Raw genomic sequence first — 13,351 nt, forward strand, 5'->3', positions numbered from 1 at the left:
GGCACACTCTGATGAGAGCACACACCCAGAGGCGCAGGCAGAGGCTGGTGGGACAGCGGGTACGGGGCTGGGGAAAGAGGATGGCTGGAGGGAGGGCAATGGCCCTGTGGGGCAGCCCCGGTGGGCATAAGGCTGGAGATGCTGAGATGTCAGGGACTGCAGGCTAGAAGGACATGTCACAGCTCCACCATGCATGAGGCAGTGGGTCAGGAGCCTTCTCACATGTCACCTCATTAATTCCTTACCACAAGCTACTGCTCAGAGAGGTTGGGTGAGTTCCCCAGGTCACACAGCAAAGCTGGCAGTGGAGCTAGTCCTGTTGGCTCCACAGCCAGTGCTCTTGCTCTGGGATACAAGGGAAAATGGGAGGTCCAGAGGACCAGCTTCCCTCCCCAACTTGATGTGCAAGTCACTGCCCTCTCTGGGCCTGTTTCCACCTCTGTAAAATGGGGCTAGAACAGACCTGCTCTTGTGGGGCTCTTGGTATAGGAGAGAGAGAAGATAAGGAAGACAGAAGTGCCGGCCAGGCCTCATCCCTACCAGCCCAATCCCTGCTCTCACACCAGGTGGCAAAATGAATCAGCGGCCAAAAGGGGCACTGGTTCTGCTCTCTGGGCCTCAGATCCCCCATCTTGCACTAGGGTAAATAGGGCTAAATGACAGGTGGCAAACCAGGGGCCATATCTGGCACCCATGTATGTTTTGTTTTACCCCCTGGATTTTCCTTCTTTTCCCCAAATTTTTATTATGGAAATTTTCAAGCACACAGGCAGCCTGGGCTGGCGTCGTTAAGACAGGGCGACATGCTCCCTTTCTCTTTGCCTCTGTCTCTCCCCCACACTTAGAGACATAATGTTTCTGAATCATTTCACTGCCATCATAACCTTTTGCTCTTAACCCATCAGCACATATCTCCTGCATTCATCTAAATGCAGTGAAAAACTGGAAATTGACCTAAATGTCCGACAATGAGGAGTTGGTTAGATGATTCTTGTATCCATTAAATGGAGTACTTAGCGGCTGAGACAAACATGCTTTATTTAGAAATGACCCACATAGCCACCAATAAAGGACTGTGTCTAAGAGAATGGTCAGGCTTTGTCGTCCGTTGATGATGTCATGATATTCATCAATGGGAAACTATGTAGAGAAGGGTGGGAACGTCCAGGCTCCAGGATATTCTGTGAAGTGATACTCCTAACTTTGGGGTTAAAAAAATGGCAAGAAAGAATATATACTTGTATTTATTTTTGTATATGGAAAACTCTGGAAAAATGAATAGGAAGCAAGTAAAAATGAATGCTTCACTGCATGTGTCAGGGAGAACTAGGAAGATGGGAAACAGGAGCAGAAGGTAGAATGTTTTGTAGGGCCACTGTATATTTTGTTTCAGTTTTTGAAACGTGAACACAAACCTAATAAAAAATTAAATAATATTCTTAAAAGAATGGTTCTGTAGTTTTTCATATGTTAACAAAGGAAAATGTTTACAGTATATTGTTAAAAGGGGAAAAAAATCTACCACACAATGTATATGATTTGATTCCACTCTCGTTGGAAGAACACCGTGGGTTTGCAGAGTCCGGGTGAGCAAGAGCTCGGCCTGCCTTCCTCGCTGCTGTGCTCCCAGAACCCTGGACACAGGGAGCTGCTTGACAAACACTGAATAAGCAAGCCAATAAAAGAGTGGATGAATGAATGGCTGTAAGAACACGGCATCTTGGAGGACACACAGCCAGACTCTGAACAGTGGCAGGCTCAGCAGGTGTCTTCTTGATATTTTTCTGCTTATTCAGAAATTCTAAAATGAGTACCCCCTCATGCATCTAATCAGGAAAGGAAACAATAATGGCTCTGCCACAGGCATGGGGGTGTCTCAGGCCCAGAGGGGGCCAGGGGGTGGGCTCACTGCTAAGAACGTTGGGCTGGTGACCAGGGCAGGCCTCCCACCTGCCTACCCACACTCACCCACACAGTCTGGCAGAGCTGAGGACCTGAGGGTTGGCTAGTGCTACAGGTGGGAAGGTGAGGCCCAGAGGGGCCAGTGACTGGCCTGGAGTCACACAGCAACACCAGGATGGAAGGGCCAGGCCTATTCAGGTGTCAGCTTCCAACATAACACCTGGACACCCAATGGAGTTATTCATACCTGTCAATTCCATCTCACAGATGAGGATACTGAGGCCCGGGGATCGAGAGCAAGGCTCTGGAGACAGACTGGTTCAAATTCTAAATATGCCACTTAACTTTCCTGGGAGCCTCCTCCTCATGGGGCCTCAGTTTTCCTCCCCTCCAAAGGGTGGAGGTGTCAGTGCCAAGCCCATGAGCAGCCTTCCATGCAGCATTTCTGTGAGAACCACAGGGCGCAGCACAACAGCACAACAGACATGGCCACTGTTGTCACTGCTTGTCTGGACTGGAGTAGGGGTTCCCCGCCTCTCTCCTTTCCTCTCCATGGCCCACACCTCCCTGGGTCCTCAGAGCTGAGGCCATTACACAGTTCCATGGAATCCTACAGAACACAGCAAGGAACAGGCCACCAACACACAGCCACCAACACACATGGCAGCCTGGCTGAAGCAAAGGTGTCATGCTGACCGAAGGCAGTGGGCTCAGAAGGCCATGAGCAGGGTGACTGCATTTATATGACACTGGAAATGGCAAAACAATAGAGGTGGGGTAGTTTAGGAGGTGATAAAACTTTTATGACTTGATTCTGATGGCAGCCACATGATATTGTATACATTGTCAAAACTACATGAAGAAAGGGATCATTTTTAGTGCACATAACTACGAAATAACACTTGAAATTTTTTAAATAAACAAAAACCTCACCCATGATGGGTACACTGGGATTTATTTTACGATTCCATTTACATTTAAGATTGAAATTTTCCAGCATTAAAAAGAAACACGAGGGAGCCAAGATGGCGGCGTGAGTAGAGCAGTGGAAATCTCCTCCCCAAAACACATAGATCTATGAAAATATAACAAAGAAAACTCTTCCTAAAATAGAGACCAGAGGACACAGGACAACATCCAGACCACATCCACACGTGCAAGAACCCAGCGCCTTGTGAAGGGGGAGAGGAAGGCCACAAACCAACAAGAAGGGAAGCTCTTCCAGCTGTCACTCATACCAGCTCTGCAAACTATCTCTATCACCATGAAAAGGAAAAACTACAGGCAGACAAAGATCACAGAGACAACACCTGAGAAGGAGACAGACCTAACAAGTCCTCCTGAAAAAGAATTCAAAATAAAAATCATGAACATGGTGACAGAGATGCAGAGAAAAATGCAAGAGCAATGGGATGAGATGCAGAGAAAAATGCAAGAGCAATGGGATGAAGTCCAGAGGGAGATCACAGATGTCAGGAAGGAGATCACAAAAGTGAAACAATCCCTGGAAGGATTTATAAGCAGAATGGATAAGATGCAAGAGGCCATTGAAGGAACAGAAACCAGAGAACAAGAACGTATAGAAGCTGACATAGAGAGAGATAAAAGGATCTCCAGGAATGAAACAACACTAAGAGAACTATGTGACCAAACCAAAAGGAATAATATACGTATTATAGGGGTACCAAAAGAAGAAGAAAGAGGAAGAGGGATAGAAAGTCTCTTTGAAGAAATAATTGCTGAAAACTTCCCCAAACTGGGGGAGGAAATAATCGAACAGACCACGGAATTACACAAAACCCCCAACAGAAAGGATCCAAGGAGGACAACACCAAGACACATAATAATTAAAATGGCAAGGATCAAGGACAAGGAGAGAGTTTTAAAGGCAGCTAGAGAGAAAAAGGTCACCTATAAAGGAAAACCCATCAGGCTAACATCAGACTTCTCGACAGAAACCCTACAGGCCAGAAGAGAATGGCATGATATATTTAATGCAATGAAACAGAACGGCCTTGAACCAAGGATACTGTATCCAGCACGACTATCATTTAAATATGATGGTGGGATTAAACAATTCCCAGACAAGCAAAAGCTGAGGGAATTTGCTTCCCACAAAACACCTCTACAGGGCATCCTACAGGGACTGCTCTAGATGGGAGCACTCCTAAAAAGAGCACAGAACAAAACACACAACATATGAAGAATAGAGGAGGAGGAATAAGAAGGGAGAGAAGAAAAGAATCTCCAGACAGTGTATATAACAGCTCAATAAGCGAGCTAAGTTAGGCAGTAAGATACTAAAGAAGCTAACCTTGAACCTTTGGTAACCACAAACCTAAAGCCTGCAATGGCAATAAGTACATATCTCTCAATAGTCACCCTAAATGCAAATGGACTTAATGCACCAATCAAAAGACACAGAGTAATAGAATGGATAAAAAAGCAAGACCCATCTATATGCTGCTTACAAGAAACTCACCTTAAACCCAAAGATAAGCACAGACTAAAAGTCAAGGGATGGAAAAACATATTTTAGGCAAACAACAGTGAGAAGAAAGCAGGGGTTGCAGTCCTAATATCAGACAAAATAGACTTCAAAACAAAGAAAGTAACAAGAGATAAAGAAGGACACTACATAATGATAAAGGGCTCAGTCCAACAAGAGGATATAACCATTCTAAACATATATGCACCCAATACAGGGGCACCAGCATATGTGAAACAAATACTAACAGAACTAAAGAGGGAAGTAGACTGCAATGCATTCATTTTAGGAGACTTCAACACACCACTCACCCCAAAGGATAGATCCACCGGGCAGAAAATAAGTAAGGACACACAGGCACTGAACAACACACTAGAACAGATGGACCTAATAGACATCTATAGAACTCTACATCCAAAAGCAACAGAATATACATTCTTCTCAAGTGCACATGGAACATTCTCCAGAATAGACCACATACTAGCTCACAAAAAGAGCCTCAGTAAATTCCAAAATATTGAAATTCTACCAACCAATTTTTCAGACCACAAAGGTATAAAAGTAGAAATAAATTCTACAAAGAAAACAAAAAGGCTCACAAACACATGGAGGCTTAACAACATGCTACTAAATAATCAATGGATCAATGAACAAATCAAAATAGAGATCAAGGAATATATAGAAACAAATGACAACAACAACACAAAGCCCCAACTTCTGTCGGACACAGTGAAAGCAGTCTTAAGAGGAAAGTATATAGCAATCCAGGCACACTTGAAGAAGGAAGAACAATCCCAAATGAATAGTCTAACATCACAATTACTGAAACCGGAAAAAGAACAAATGAGACCTAAAGTCAGCAGAAGGAGGGACATAATAAAGATCAGAGAAGAAATAAACAAAATTGAGAAGAATAAAACAATAGCAAAAATCAACGAAACCAAGAGCTGGTTCTTTGAGAAAATAAACAAAATAGATAAGCCTCTAGCCAAACTTATTAAGAGAAAAAGAGAATCAACACAAATCAACATAATCAGAAATGAGAATGGAAAAATCACGACAGACTCCACAGAAATACAAAGAATTATTAAAGACTACTATGAAAACCTATATGCCAACAAGCTGGAAAACCTAGAAGAAATGGACAACTTCCTAGAAAAATACAACCTCCCAAGACTGACCAAGGAAGAAACACAAAAGTTAAACAAACCAATTACGAGCAAAGAAATTGAAACGGTAATCAAAAAACTACCCAAGAACGAAACCCCGGGGCTGGACGGATTTACCTCGGAATTTTATCAGACACACAGAGAAGACATAATACCCATTCTCCTTAAAGTGTTCCACAAAATAGAAGAAGAGGGAATACTCCCAAACTCATTCTATGAAGCCAACATCACCCTAATACCAAAACCAGGCAAAGACCCCACCAAAAAAGAAAATTACAGACCAATATCCCCGATGAATGTAGATGCAAAAATACTCAATAAAATATTAGCAAACAGAATTCAACAGTATATCAAAAGGATCATACACCATGACCAAGTGGGGTTCATCCCAGGGATGCAAGGATGGTACAACATTCGAAAATCCATCAACATCATCCACCACATCAACAAAAAGAAAGATAAAAACCACATGATCATCTCCATAGATGCTGAAAAAGCATTTGACAAAATTCAACATCCATTCATGATAAAAACTCTCAGCAAAATGGGAATAGAGGGCAAGTACCTCAACATAATAAAGGCCATATATGATAAACCCACAGCTAGAATTATACTGAACAGCGAGAAGCTGAAAGCATTTCCTCTGAGATCGGGAACCAGACAGGGATGCCCACTCTCCCCACTGTTATTTAACATAGTACTGGAGGTCCTAGCCACGGCAATCAGACAAAACAAAGAAATACAAGGAATCCAGATTGGTAAAGAAGAAGTTAAACTGTCACTATTTGCAGATGATATGATACTGTACATAAAAAACCCTAAAGACTCCACTCCAAAACTACTAGAACTGATATTGGAATACAGCAAAGTTGCAGGACCCAAAATTAACACACAGAAATCTGTAGCTCTCCTATACACTAACAATGAACCAATAGAAAGAGAAATCAGGAAAACAATTCCATTCACCATTGCATCAAAAAGAATAAAATACCTAGGAATAAACCTAACCAAAGAAGTGAAAGACTTATACTCTGAAAACTACAAGTCACTCTTAAGAGAAATTAAAGGGGACACTAATAAATGGAAACTCATCCCATGCTCATGGCTAGGAAGAATTAATATCGTCAAAATGGCCATCCTGCCCAAAGCAATATACAGATTTGATGCAATCCCTCTCAAATTACCAGCAACATTCTTCAATGAATTGGAACAAATAATTCAAAAATTCATATGGAAACACCAAAGACCCCAAATAGCCAAAGCAATCCTGAAAAAGAAGAATAAAGTAGGGGAGATCTCACTCCTACTTCAAGCTCTACTACAAAGCCATAGTAATCAAGACAATCTGGTACTGGCACAAGAACAGAGCCACAGACCAGTGGAACAGATTAGAGACTCCAGAAATTAACCCAAATATATATGGTCAATTAATATTTGATAAAGGAGCCATGGACATACAATGGCAAAATGACAGTCTCTTCAACAGATGGTGCTGGCAAAACTGGACAGCTACATGTAGGAGAATGAAACTGGACCATTGTCTCACCCCATACACAAAGGTAAACTCAAAATGGATCAAAGACCTGAATGTAAGTCATGAAGCCATTAAACTCTTGGAAAAAAACATAGGCAAAAACCTCTTAGACATAAACATGAGTGACCTCTTCTTGAACATATCTCCTGGGCAAGGAAAACAACAGCAAAAATGAACAAGTGGGACTACATTAAGCTGAAAAGCTTCTGTACAGCGAAAGACACCATCAACAGAACAAAAAGGAACCCTACAGTATGGGAGAATATATTTGAAAATGACAGATCCGATAAAGGCTTGACGTCCAGAATATATAAAGAGCTCACACGCCTCAACAAACAAAAAACAAATAACCCAATTAAAAAATGGGCAGAGGAACTGAACAGACAGTTCTCTAAAAAAGAAATACAGATGGCCAACAGACACATGAAAAGATGCTCCACATCGCTAATTATCAGAGAAATGCAAATTAAAACTACAATGAGGTATCACCTCACACCAGTAAGGATAGCTGCCATCCAAAAGACAAACAACAACAAATGTTGGCGAGGCTGTGGAGAAAGGGGAACCCTCCTACACTGCTGGTGGGAATGTAAAGTAGTTCAACCATTGTGGAAAGCAGTATGGAGGTTCATCAAAATGCTCAAAACAGACCTACCATTTGACCCAGGAATTCCATTCCTAGGAATTTACCCTAAGAACACAGCAATCAAGTTTGAGAAAGACAGATGCACCCCTATGTTTATCGCAGCACTATTTACAATAGCCAAGAATTGGAAGCAACCTAAATGTCCATCGGTAGATGAATGGATAAAGAAGATGTGGTACATATACACAATAGAATACTACTCAGCCATAAGAAGTGGAAAAATCCAACCATTTGCAGCAACATGGATGGAGCTGGAGAGTATTATCTCAGTGAAATAAGCCAAGCAGAGAAAGAGAAATACCAAATGATTTCACTCATCTGAGGAGTATAAGAACAAAGGAAAAACTGAAGGAACAAAACAGCAGCGGAATTACAGAACCCAAAAATGGACTAACAGGTACCAAAGGGAAAGGAACTGGGGAGGATGGGTGGGCAGGGAGGGATAAGGGGGGGGAAGAAGAAGAGGGGTATTAAGAGTAGCATGCATGGGGGGGAGGGAGAAAGGGGAGGGTGGGCTGTACAACACAGAGAGGACAAGTAGTGATTCTACAACATTTTGCTAAGCTGATGGACAGTAACCATAATGTGGTTTTTAGGGGGGACCTGATATAGGGGAGAGCATAGCAAATATAGTATTCTTCATGTAAGTGTAGATTAAAGATTAAAAAAAAAAAGAAAGAAAGAAAGAAAAGGGGGATTACTCCTTGATAGGATAAAACTATTGGTAAATCAAAGATCAACGCATGCTTTAAATATCCTTAATGTTGATCACTTAAAGGGTGTCAGATGATCAGCTATGGAGGTACTCTTTTCTGATAATATTCCTTTCTCTTAATAATAAAAAAAAAAGCAGTTCCTGTGTGCTGACCTCCAATGAGTTCTACACAGTGGTATAGAGGGCATGTCAAAGTGTGGGCAAAGGGTCTGTTTGTTTCTATGCAGAAGATCAAGGCCTAGCTTCGCTACCCAGAAAATGAACTAAGATACGATATGAGGAGAAGCTTCCGGCATCGGCACTCTCTGGAGGACTTGTCTCGAGGTATCTTTACTACCTGGAGGAATTATGATACTTGGTAAATTATGATACTTGGGATGATCATCAAAAAGCCTCCACAGGGATCCAGATGATGCTGCGGTTGTGGCTGCATCCACCTGACCGTTTCCTGGACTTGTCATTGGAATGAGGAGGGAGATGTCTATGCTGGCATGTGCATACAGTGAGACAACAAATTTGACCGGATCTGTACTGTTGGAACTCAACCAGGAGTTGCGAGGGGTGCAAGTTGTAGCACTCCAAAATCTTATGACTATAGACTATCTACAGTTAAAAGAACATATGGGATGTGAACAGATCCCAGAAATGGGTTGCTTTAATTTGTCTGATTTCTCTCAGACTGTTGAAGTAGAGTTGGACAATATCCATCATATCATAGACAAATTTTCACAAATGCCTAGGGTGCCTAAACGGTTTTCTTGACTTCACTGGAGATGGATGGTAATTATAGATTTGCTTTGTTTATGTCACCGTATTCCTATTATGTTAATATGTGAGTGCAAGTTAGTTAGTAGTTTAAAACCTATTCATGCTTAAGGTACTCTACAAGAAGATATGTCAAAGAAATAATCAATCCTCCCATATTTTCTTCCATATGCTACCTCTATAGCTTTTCTTCTTCCTTCCTAATTACAACCCTTAAATAGAATTCGTGCCTCATATCAAATTTACCAAGTATCATAATTCCTCCAGGTGGTAAAGATACCTCGAGACAAGTGCTGGGCATAGAAGCCACAGGGCATAAATCTGCAAAGAAGTAAAAAGCTAACCTTTTCAAACAATATGGCTTCTCTCTCACCAACTTTACATTTCCCTGTATGGCCCCGGAAGATGACTGGTTAGCCAGAGATGGGTAAGATTCCTCAAGGGAGGAACAACCTAAGACAGGCACAGTCGCAGGGGGGCCATCAGGTGAGAAATTGGTGATCAACAGAGGTGAGGCTCAGAACCTAACCCCCCCCCCCTGTTTTGAGAGAAATCTTCTGCATCCGTGGATGTTTTGCTGCCCTTGTCTAGCTTGGATTAATACTTAGTCCATAGGCACACACCTGATCATCTACATTTGCCCTCTTACAGCACTAAACTATGTTTTCTACCTTTATCTTGCATCTACCAACCACTTCAGCATTTTATTAAAAATAAAAAAAATAATAATAATAATAAAGGGAGAAATGTGGGATCCACATATAAATCAAGTATAAAAATCAAACGAATATTCATATTTGACCTGATTGTTTATAGTTCATAATGCGTGATCAAAACCGAAAGTTTCTGTGATGAATGCCCTTGTACTGTTCACCATGTAAGAATTATTCACTATGTAAGAATTCGTTCACCATGTAAGAACTTGTTCATTATGCTTCAGAAGATTGGAGACTGACGAGAATTAGGCTTGAGATGGATTAATGATTGTGCATTGAGCATTGACCCCCCTATACAGAATTTTATTGTTGTTAACAACCATTTGATCAATAAATATGAGAGAAACACAAGAAAACCTAAGACTGTATCCTCAAAACCCTCCTGTGGCTCCCTCCTGGCTCAGAGTAAAAGCTGAGAGCCCCACCCTGTTCTTCAAACACTCCTCAGGGCCTTGGCACTGGCTGTCCTCTGCCTTGACCACTCCTCCCCCACCACCTGATATTTCCTGACTCACTCCCTTACCTGCTTCAAGTCTGTCATTAAAAAGACCCTAAGTCAGTTGAGCTATGTCCTGGCCATCCCGCCGGAGACCTCCTCCAGGGGCTTGCCCCACACCCTCCCAGATGAATCCCTCTCTGGGCCACTTGTCCCCACAAGATGGACCACGTATTTATGCATTTCTTTATTATCTCCCTCTCTTCCAGAACATAAGCTCCTAAAGGGCAAGGAGCTTGTTCTGCTTTGTTCAATGTTGTGTCCCCTTAGAATAGCACTTTACAGAGTAGATGCTCAATAAATATTTGCTAAATGAATAGATAATTGACTGAATAAATGATATCCTTATCCATGCAGCCCCACCAGGCCCGAGCCATAGGTGCTTTCAACACCCAGGGCCCATCTCCTCCAAGACTACTGGGACTCCACTTTGCTTTCAAACTTCAGTGGTCACACATTGATTCACCCCTCCCCGAAGTCTTTTTCATGACCAGCATGTTCTGGGGTCAAAAGATAGAGCAAGTCCATTCAACTCAGCAGATATCAATTGCTCACTTTACTCTTTTATTGATTCATAGGCTTGTTCCACAAAGGATTTATGCAAGGTTTAAAGACTCCAGCAAATCAATAGACATTCAAAAGTAGGAAAGACAGAAATGAGTCAAAAACAGGGAGGATCTGGGGCTCTTAGGATGGGCCTGGTGTGCACTGGACCCTGCCAGAGACTTATTCAATGAGGGGCCTCCCTGGACCCAAGCTGGCTGGTAAGCACAAATGAGGGCTTCCCAGAGAAGGTGATGTTTGGACAACACCAGATGCAAAGGCCCAAATGGGGCACGGCATGGCCTGTTCATGGAATTTCCAGACACTTCTTCTGGTCTCCCCACCCTATTTAAGTTCTTTGTAAACAAAAGAAGTCACCTGAGACATATGCAAGGTCACATCTTGCTTACTCAAGATTGCAGCCAGCCCCGACTCAGCTGAGGTCAAGGCCCCTTCTGACCTCAGAATCCCTTTCTATCTCCTTGTATATGATGACTTACACCTCAGCTGTTTTGTTTTCAAACTCTATGATAAAAGACACTTGCTTAAAAAAAAATGCTAGGATATTCTCAGTAATATCTGACAAAGGACTCAAAACCAAACTACAACAACTCAAAAAGAAGAAAAATGAGTAGGCAAAATATTTAAACAAGCTTTTCACAAAAGTGATACCCAAATGGCCAAGGAGCATATGGAAAAGGCTCAGGACCATCAGTCATCAGGCAAATACAAATGAAAGCTAGTGAAAGCCCATGTCACACTAATCATTATGGCTAAACTTAAAAGAGACTGGAAATACTGTGACACCAAGTGAAACTGTCAAAATTGTTGGTAGGAGTGTAAAATGGTACAGCCACTTCAGAAAAAGGTTTGCGATTTCTCCTAATAGTAAAAATACACCTTGTATGAGATCTACAGTGTATTCCTCGTGGCTCCCAAGAGGCATGCTACAATAAGGACACCAAAAGATGTGTTCAAGGATGTCCACAGCAGGTTGATTCAAAATAGTCAAAATAGTCAAGCAACCCAAATGCCCATCAACAGGTGTGTGGCTAGCACACAATGGGATACTATTCAGTGATGAGGAAGACACAAAAACACGGATGAATCTCACACATTAAATGCTGAACAAAAGAAAGCTGGACACTAAAATGTAGGTACTTGTGGATAAAATGAGAGTTCCTGTGGTTGACTAGCTCACTGCACACCTGTGGGCAATACATGGCTGTTGAGTGCTCTGGGCATGACACAGTGGCAGGGCTGCAAGGCTGCAGGAGAGCAGAGCAGAGGCTGGAGTGGTGGCAGTGCCGAGGACAGAGGCCCAGAGGACAGCTCTGCGGGATGGCTGTGCAGGCAGAGGAGCCCAGAGGACAGCTGTGCAGACAGAAGGGCCCAGAAGATGGCTGTGTGAGATGACTGTGCAGAGGGGCCCAGAGGACGGCTTGCGGGCAGAGGGGGCCAGAGGACGACTGTGCGGACAGAGGGGCCCAGAGGCAGAGACCGGCTTGCTGCATGCAGACTTGCTTTGACTGAATGGGACTCTAGTGACTGACCTGCCACTTGGAAATAAAGTTGGGTATAACCCTTTCATCCCAAGAACGTTTTGCTGTCAATTTCTTTGGTGACATTGAATCCATAGTGAACTTGCCTGGGGCTGAAACCCATTGGCAAGACAGTACTACATGATTTTGTTTTGATGATGTTCTAGGAAAAGCAAATGAGTCAATGATGCTAGAAGTCAAGGATAGGTTACCTCATGGGATGGGGCACCGGTTAGAAGGGCCCAGAGAACCACAAGTGTTCCCTATCTTGATTTGGGTGGTGGTCACATGGGAGTGAACGAGGAGCTTACACGTTAATTAACCAACTAGTAAACAGTGACCTAAAGTCACGGAGTTCAGCGCACAGCTGTGGGTGAGAGGGACTGTAGCTTCTGGTGCAAAAAAGATGGAACTGGACGTAGGCTGGTCCAGTCCCTTCTCAGAGAAGAAACCTCTCCTTCCCGCAGTCCTGTGACTTCTCAAGCAAGTCCCTGCTCCTCAGTTTCCCCACCTGCGGAGTGGGGCGCAGTCATCGCCGAAGCCTCCCCTGCGCTTCTGCCTTTGGGAGAAGGTGGCACTTCACCCCCCGTCCCCAACAGGGCTTGTCGGATCATCTCTCCGCAGCGCCGGCCCTCCCAGGGCCCAGCTGTGTGCGACTCACGAGGCGCTGGCACTGCTCTGGGCCTCTGCTTCCGCGTCTGTAAAATGGGGGTCAAGTGTGGCCGCCTTTCCGGGTGCTGGGCGCTCCCCGCAACCTCCCAGGGCACACCACGCGCTGGCCGCGCGCACAGCGGCGCCCGTCACCCTGCGGCCGCGAGGGGACGCCCGGACCGCCT

At 43.5% G+C, this 13,351-nt stretch overlaps 1 long non-coding RNA gene across 4 annotated transcripts in view; it reads right to left on the reverse strand.

Moving 5' to 3' along the window:
• Window positions 1-10,964: 10,964 nt before the first annotated feature.
• LOC108405655 (uncharacterized) overlaps window positions 10,965-13,351 on the reverse strand; it is a 28,452-nt gene continuing 26,065 nt past the window's right edge. For all 4 annotated transcript variants that reach the window (XR_005063731.2, XR_012130406.1, XR_012130407.1 and 1 more), the window contains one exon: window positions 10,965-13,213. This is a non-coding gene — a long non-coding RNA (uncharacterized lncRNA). The remainder of the gene's footprint in view (window positions 13,214-13,351) is intronic.

The sequence above is a fragment of the Manis javanica genome, chromosome 4 (genome assembly GCF_040802235.1).
Source record: "Manis javanica isolate MJ-LG chromosome 4, MJ_LKY, whole genome shotgun sequence".
Classification (NCBI taxonomy): Eukaryota; Metazoa; Chordata; class Mammalia; order Pholidota; family Manidae; genus Manis; species Manis javanica.